This window comes from Paramisgurnus dabryanus, chromosome 13 (assembly GCF_030506205.2).
Source record: "Paramisgurnus dabryanus chromosome 13, PD_genome_1.1, whole genome shotgun sequence".
NCBI lineage: Eukaryota > Metazoa > Chordata > Actinopteri > Cypriniformes > Cobitidae > Paramisgurnus > Paramisgurnus dabryanus.
In genome coordinates this window covers 14,790,736-14,798,057 of record NC_133349.1, presented here as the reverse complement: position 1 = coordinate 14,798,057, position 7,322 = coordinate 14,790,736, and positions in this window count along the sequence as shown.

Below are 7,322 nucleotides of genomic sequence, written 5' to 3'. Positions count from 1 at the left end.
ATTCTCAAGATTTATGCATGCCTTTAAAAATTTTAAGGAGGTGGAACAGTGCTGCTGACTGTATACTATCAGACCATGCGCTGTAATAATGTGGACCTGCCTACTTGATGTAAATATAGGCCTAGCTGTGCAAATGAGAGGGGTGTTTTATGTCTATTCTTGGCAGTAGATTTTGTTGGAATGAAAAGAGTAAACAAAAGGAAGGACATTTAGCTCAGATGAGTTCACTGTAGCCTTAGTTAAAAGCGGATTGAGTGGGAAACAATCATCTTTGAATTCTAATCTTTTAATCATTGAGTATATGTGTCATCCCACAAGTACCCAAATGGATGGAGCAATTATTTTGCTGTATTGTCAAGTTCACACACATGCACAAATCCCAGCTCTCCTTCAAAGGTCCAGCCTTTATAACAGTTGATACAGATGGCATTTAATCATCAGGTGTGAGCAGCACAACACTGGCAAATAAAAGTCAAGACTATCCTGTCATCTCGGATGTAATGGTTCTTGCTTTTCACAAAGCTGTGACAAAAACTTTTGTGCCTCGCTTCATCTCCAACTCAAAGGAATACGATAGCCGTGTGCACCTGCCAAGGTTGTCACAGCTCCACAACAAAATGAAGACAAAACCACAATCTCCGCTGGGCATATATCGGTTTTGTGCTTCTCGAAGTTGCATAGAGTAATCTGGATCGTTTTCTAAAATCAACTTCCATCAAGGGCTCAGGGGCTTGGCAGCCATTTTGGCTCGGAGGGCTCGGCGGTCACAGCAGTTGCATCTGGAGTGCATTGCGTTCTGACAGTAGATGGGGTAAAGAGCAGAAACTGGCAGATGGGCCAGAACCCCGCTGCTCTGCAAAGGGCATCGGCTAACAACTGCACGCTCAGACCTCTCAGCCCTGACCCAGCGCGGAGAACGAGAGCGAGGGAGCAGAAACACAGAGATGGATGGATGAGCAGCAGCAGCGAGTGAGAGAGACAGAAAGATTTATCACGAACACGCAGGAAAAACTAACAGGTGTTGGGGGAGATGATGGATTGAGAGACGGCTTGCAGAGTTTGGAGTGTGCGGACGAAACACACGTACCTTATGTGACCGTGTTAATCAAGACAAAGGCCACAGGAAATCCAGTTTAAACAAACAGGTTGGATATGGGTAACCCATGTGCATTCCGGTGCGACTGTGTCAATAAACTACTTGCTAAACAAAACATGATTTAATTGTCTGAGCTATACACAGCATCCTAAAATCTCACTATTATTCAATGATGTGATTGGACATCTGGTTGATTACCAGCTGGTGGTCTTCATGTCTCCATGGTCACCGTGACCAAGTAACATGATTGCGCTATTCTGCAAACATGTGTTGCCATCTGGTCCACAGCGCTAGAGTAACTGTGTTGTCAGCAAACACTGAGCCAATGCAGAGGACTAGTTCATGGTTACTGCCATCAAAACAGCCCTCTGTTGGCATTCGCATATTACAAATTAGGGACAAGTACTGAACCCAAATTGTTAAACAAATTGCCTGCGTTTGATGAAACTACATGAGATAAAGCTCTGTGTTTGTGCAGAGAGTTGGCTGAAGCCGTTATGTTATTGTATCAATGGGATGATACTTGCAGCAGTTACAATGACTCATGGCAAACATTTAAAAAGAGTAACTTTATAATAACAAACATATTTAGGCTTTATTTGTTATTAGAAAATAGTTCTAGCTGCATGCGTAGAAGACACTTGCATGCATGACCTTGGATTATTGAGTAAATAACCCATTTTGGTACATGACATTTACATTTATGCATTTGGCAGACGCTTTTATCCAAAGCGACTTACAGTGCATTACAAGGTACACATTTTTTATTAGTATGTGTGTTACCTGGGTTTGAACCCATGACCTTTTGCGCTACTAACGCAATGCTCTGAGCTAAAAAAGAACATATAAGGTGGAACATACTGTATTTGGTATATATGGTATAAGTCTTATGTACGACTGCAGCAAAAGCTCTTTGATGCTTTCTGGAGCATAAATATTCGCTAATGCTGGGTACACACCAAAAGATAATCGGGCTGATTTTGGGCCGATTTCCCCCCTTCCGACAATCCTAGCTATGTTTCGATTATCTTGATGGTTCTACAGATTATCTTATCAGATTTTCCCTTGGTGTGAGGTGTGTTACGAGTGTCCGAAACCTGATCGGAAGAACGTCGGAGCCGCCCCAATCGCGAATCGTAAATATTAAAGGGGACAGAGAATGAAAAACCATTTTTACCTTGTCTTTGTTGAATAATGGTAGTCTACCCGCATTCACGAACATAAAACATGCTAAACATCTCAGTCCCATAGAAATTCCTCTTTTAGAAATGTCAGCCAGAAAACGGCCCAATCTGAAAAACTGATGCTTATGACATCACAGGCATCTAACTGCCCCTCCACTTTAAAATAATTGGCTACATTTTTTGAGTGGCAGCAAAGTCAGCCAATCAGTAATGAGATTGCAAGTTAAGCCAGTAGGGGGAAACAAATAGGTGCAAAACCACTTGTTTAAAATCCCACACCCTAATAGAGCTATCTGAGAGAGGTTTTTAGGAAGCTTCTAAGGCATTACAGACACAAACAAAAAAATTTTGTCTACATGTCACAACACAGAACAAGGATAAATACCCAGTTCAATCATTCTATGTCACCTTTAAGCATTAATATTTACGATTAGAAATCCTGTTGTGTGGGGGGAACCCTGAGGACAAACGCGCGCACGCTCGTGAGATAATCACGTGTAACAAAACAATATCCAATCAGAAAGCGAGATGATGGAAGATGAAACCATAACAACTACAGTCATGGCGAGATGGTGAGATAGACATCTGGGGCCTCATTTATAAAATGCTTTGTAGAAACCATCCTACATTTGATCTTACGATCATTTATCGAAAATGCGTACGTGTTATTCATAAACCGAACTTGCGCACAAATAGTGAGCGTACCCCTTTCTTTCAGATGTAAAATTTATAAATCGCAAATGATCTTGAACTTGTGCTCAGCTGAGCAGTTTCAGACCTCCGCCTTTAAACGATGCCTAATTAATGTCATAGACATATAAAAGAGCACTTGTCAATGTTTAAACTGATTTCAAGCAGCAAGAATGGCTTATATTGCCAAAAATCTGAAGCAATTGGACAAGCAAAAGTGCGTACGTCTGCTCAGACCCTGACGTGGCGCTAAGAACTTTTCCATGTTTTTATACATATGGACTTCGCCGTGGATATTTGCGTTCGCACACTTTGCAATCAAATCTGTGCGTATGCACACTTTATAAATGAGACCCCGTAGATGTTCAAAAGCACATTTTATGTCATTTCTTTATACCTATTGTTCGCCATGTTTGTTTACTGTGAAGTCACGTTTGGCCGTGAGAGACATCGCGAGATCTCTGAGAGATTTCCTTTGTTCACAGTTGAGAATCTGTTTGTGTGTGGAATGCCATGATGTGTCAAAGACAGCAAAACGGCTAAATTTATGATTTTTTATTCTCATGTTTGTGGTCTATCACATTTAAAAAATCTTATAAGATGTAAAACATATTTTGGTGTGTACAGCATTAGATGGCATGAGCCACACTTTGATTGGCTTTTACATGTTGTTAGATGCCTTCATTTAATTTCACTTCTTTAAACAAATACATTTTGCCTTGAAAAAATGTTTAAAATCTTGTCCAGATCTTCAGATAATGTGATCCACAAAATAAAGCAAGAGTGGGCTATTATCCCAAACAGACAATGATACTTAAACAAAACAATTATGCACTAACATTGATCTGTTTTCGATTAAATTCACTTTTAGGTATTATCACACATTCTCATCTCTTGTGAACTCTGTAAACTCTAAATTGTTATTAAAACTCAAAATTGTTGTCATCAACCTACTTATCCGTGACTGTGCTCTTTAAACAGAACTTTGGATCGTCTGCAATGTGCTAGTACATTTCTGATTTGAATTGCGTGAATGGCAAAAGTGTGTCTGGTCAGAACATTGATACCTATAGTCAGGGTTTAGAAGAGAAAAAAAAGGTACAATATTGTATTATGTTTACTGACATGTGTTGTATTATGTATGCTGACAGTGTACATTCAATTCTTAGCACTGCCACAGGGGGCGCTATAGTGTGCAGTTGTATAAACTGCACTTCAATTATCACACATTACACAGAGCATCAGTTTTCAGTAATCAATTATTTTTTTGTTTGAATTTCAGTCTTTCACTATCAATATTTCTTCAGAGCACTAGATGATTTGTCTGAAGAATGATGAGAATACGTACAGTACACATTGTACAGTATAATGAGCCAATCACATCTAGACTTTGGGGCGATTTTGAATATTTATCAGCTTCTTGTTGAATATGTATGCTTTTCAGCGTTGCACTCCGTGAAATGAATTTAACTTTATTTTATATGCTGATGGTTAAATTAGCCCTTCTACCATTTATCTTCATCAAAAGCACATTTGAGCTCTTGGTCCCATGTTACCGAAGCTTGGAGCTTATCTTTCTTTATAAGGCCTGACAATCTAACCCGTGCAAACAAAACCTTTCATTTTCTTCTCCTCTCAGCTGCCACATCGAATCACAGGACCGGGTTAAATCGCCACTGTACCTTTGCGTTGCCAAATTAATACTGCCACAGACCGTTTATATTACGTTCCTTCACGTCTGTGGACGGGCGGAACCCAGTCTGAGTTTTGGTGGAGATAATCATAAGGGTACCACAGGAATTTAGAATTGATAAGTTCTCCAATTACATCCATTGGGAGCGAGCTTTTCACGCAGAGAAAGGTTTCACTTTGAACACTACACTGCAGCTGTGGTAAAATTGGTTTCCAAGTTTATGCTGAGAGCAACATTTTCTCATTCTCGGGCGTGCACAAAGCGACTGTCAGCTTGTATAGGAAAATGAGTAAATGCTATGCCAAGTGCATGAAAGAAAGTGGTTTGGTAACAATTAATTGATGCTGCTTGTATACATTTTGAGAGAGAAAAGAAAACTCCACATTAAACATGTCTTTCTATCATCTATGCTGCATCAGCATGGTGTGGCACGATGTGACGTGATGCCACCTAGAGAGATGTGAGATAGATATGCACATATGGAGAATCAGAATGGCAAAACTGCTGTGTGACAGTGAGGAGATATTTTGCCGTTTAGGCACTATTAAGATGCCATTTGTTTTTTAAATGAGGCTTATGTTACAATTCATAACAGAGGATGGCTCTGATGTTTTTAGAATCAGACAGGATTAAGTTTTTTGGGAATGTCCATCATGAGACTCTTCGAAATGCACATCATTTACTGAAATAATTGTTAAATATGATGTTGCTATTAAAGTGCAGTACATAATCAGACTGTGCTTATTAAAACAAATTTCTTTTCAAATCAAATAACAGGACTTAAAACACCACATGCTATTTTTAATAAAGGTTCACTAAGCAGCGTAAAGAGAACTTAAACTTGGGTTACAGTATTCGGCAACGGTCAAATAAATTAGAAACAAAAAATAGGCTACTATCACCTCAGATACTGTATATATGCAAATGAGATTAGATTTCTCAGAGGAGTTAGCAAAAAGATTATTTTTTCTCACATTATGAGTTTTTTAAGTGATGGAAATCTCTGAGACACAAAAATGGCATTGCCTTTTCTGGGAAAACCAGTCCAGCTGAATAGATCTTAAGCATAAACTCAGAAAAGCAGAGTTTAAGTCTAACATTGACATGCGTGGCATACGTACAAGATGCCCATATGAGCATACTGTAGACCTATTGAACATAACAATATCTCTATACAATATTAATATTTACAGCATGTAAGTGTAGGGGTGAGTGGGGCACAAATCAACGCGGGGTTAATTGTAACACAACTACTTTACATATTTATACAAGGCCGAGCTTTTGGTCTTTTTCTCTTACTGTCAGAAGATGATCTCCTGTGAATTTGTGAGAAGTTTTGATGTGTTTTAGTTAGGACATTGAACAAAGAGTGTTTTGGAGGGATAAAAGTAAATTTCTTCATCTTATGCGTTTATCGATTTCTGAGTTGGGTGTGTAAGTCACCAAATCCAACCTTATATTATTTTAATCACTGTCTTGTTACCTAAAACATAACACCATTTTGAAACATATTAGCAACTCCTAGTAACTGATAGCTTGGATTGAAAACATTTTTACATGGGGTTAGTTGTAACAGTGTTACAGCCTCCAGTATACAATGATAATGAAATGAAAACAATGTAAATACTATTAATCAAAATGATAACTGTTAATACAATATTAGGTAAAATATTATTATTTTTGGCTGAACTGTGCAGCCCTTTCAAAAAATCTATAAAAAAAAAAAAATAATCAAGTAACGCAGTTACAATTACTGAAATTTAAATGATATTGTTACTCACGTTACTCTATTTTGTGATAAATGAACACTTGCTGACAAGACATTTCTGAACGTTGCAGGACTGTGGTGGGCTGCACAATGAATAATAACACAGAAGGTGTGTTAGTTGGGGCAACACATTTAATAAACACATTTTTTTTTACAATGTAGCAGGTGTTACAACAAACCCTCTGTTTGTTACACCAAACCCCACCTACGGGGTACAGTAAGTTGTAACATTTGCACTCCTGTCACTTTCGGTATAATTGTACGATAACGGTTTGTCCCACAAACAAACTTAAAGTGTTCATTTGTAGCAGAGATGTGAGTGTTGATTGTGTAAAAAAATTATCAATCTAACGAATGATAGAGCCAAAGTCAAAACGCGTTAGGTTGTACCCCGCTCTCCCCTACTGTGTTTGGTCTTCCCTTTTGCACTGGATGTCTTTTAAAGGCTTTTAAGAGGAACTGGCAATCAGTGGCTGGATGTTTTTTTAAATGTTGGATTTTTAAAAGCCATTGTTTTTACATTTAAATAAGTATACAGTGAAACAAAGCTTCACAAGAGGAATGTTTGCATTCGCTTTTTTGTGTTAAATGATCCACAAGGTCGCTGTAATGAAAACACACCAAAGCCAAATGATTTCTGTGTGCAGGTGTGTTGATTTATTGTTCAATTCTCTTAAAGCTCACGTAACACACTCTGTTTCTGCATTTCTGATGTTAATCTGGAGTACCTATAGAGTGGTATTACATCCTTTATATCTCCAAAGAGTCTTTAGTTTAATCAGATTTATAAAAAGAAAGATTAGCTTTACCGAATCTTTCCGATAACGTACAAAAAAATGAAGAAGGAGGAGTTATACCACGGGAGGAGCGAGTACGAGTCATGCAACACTA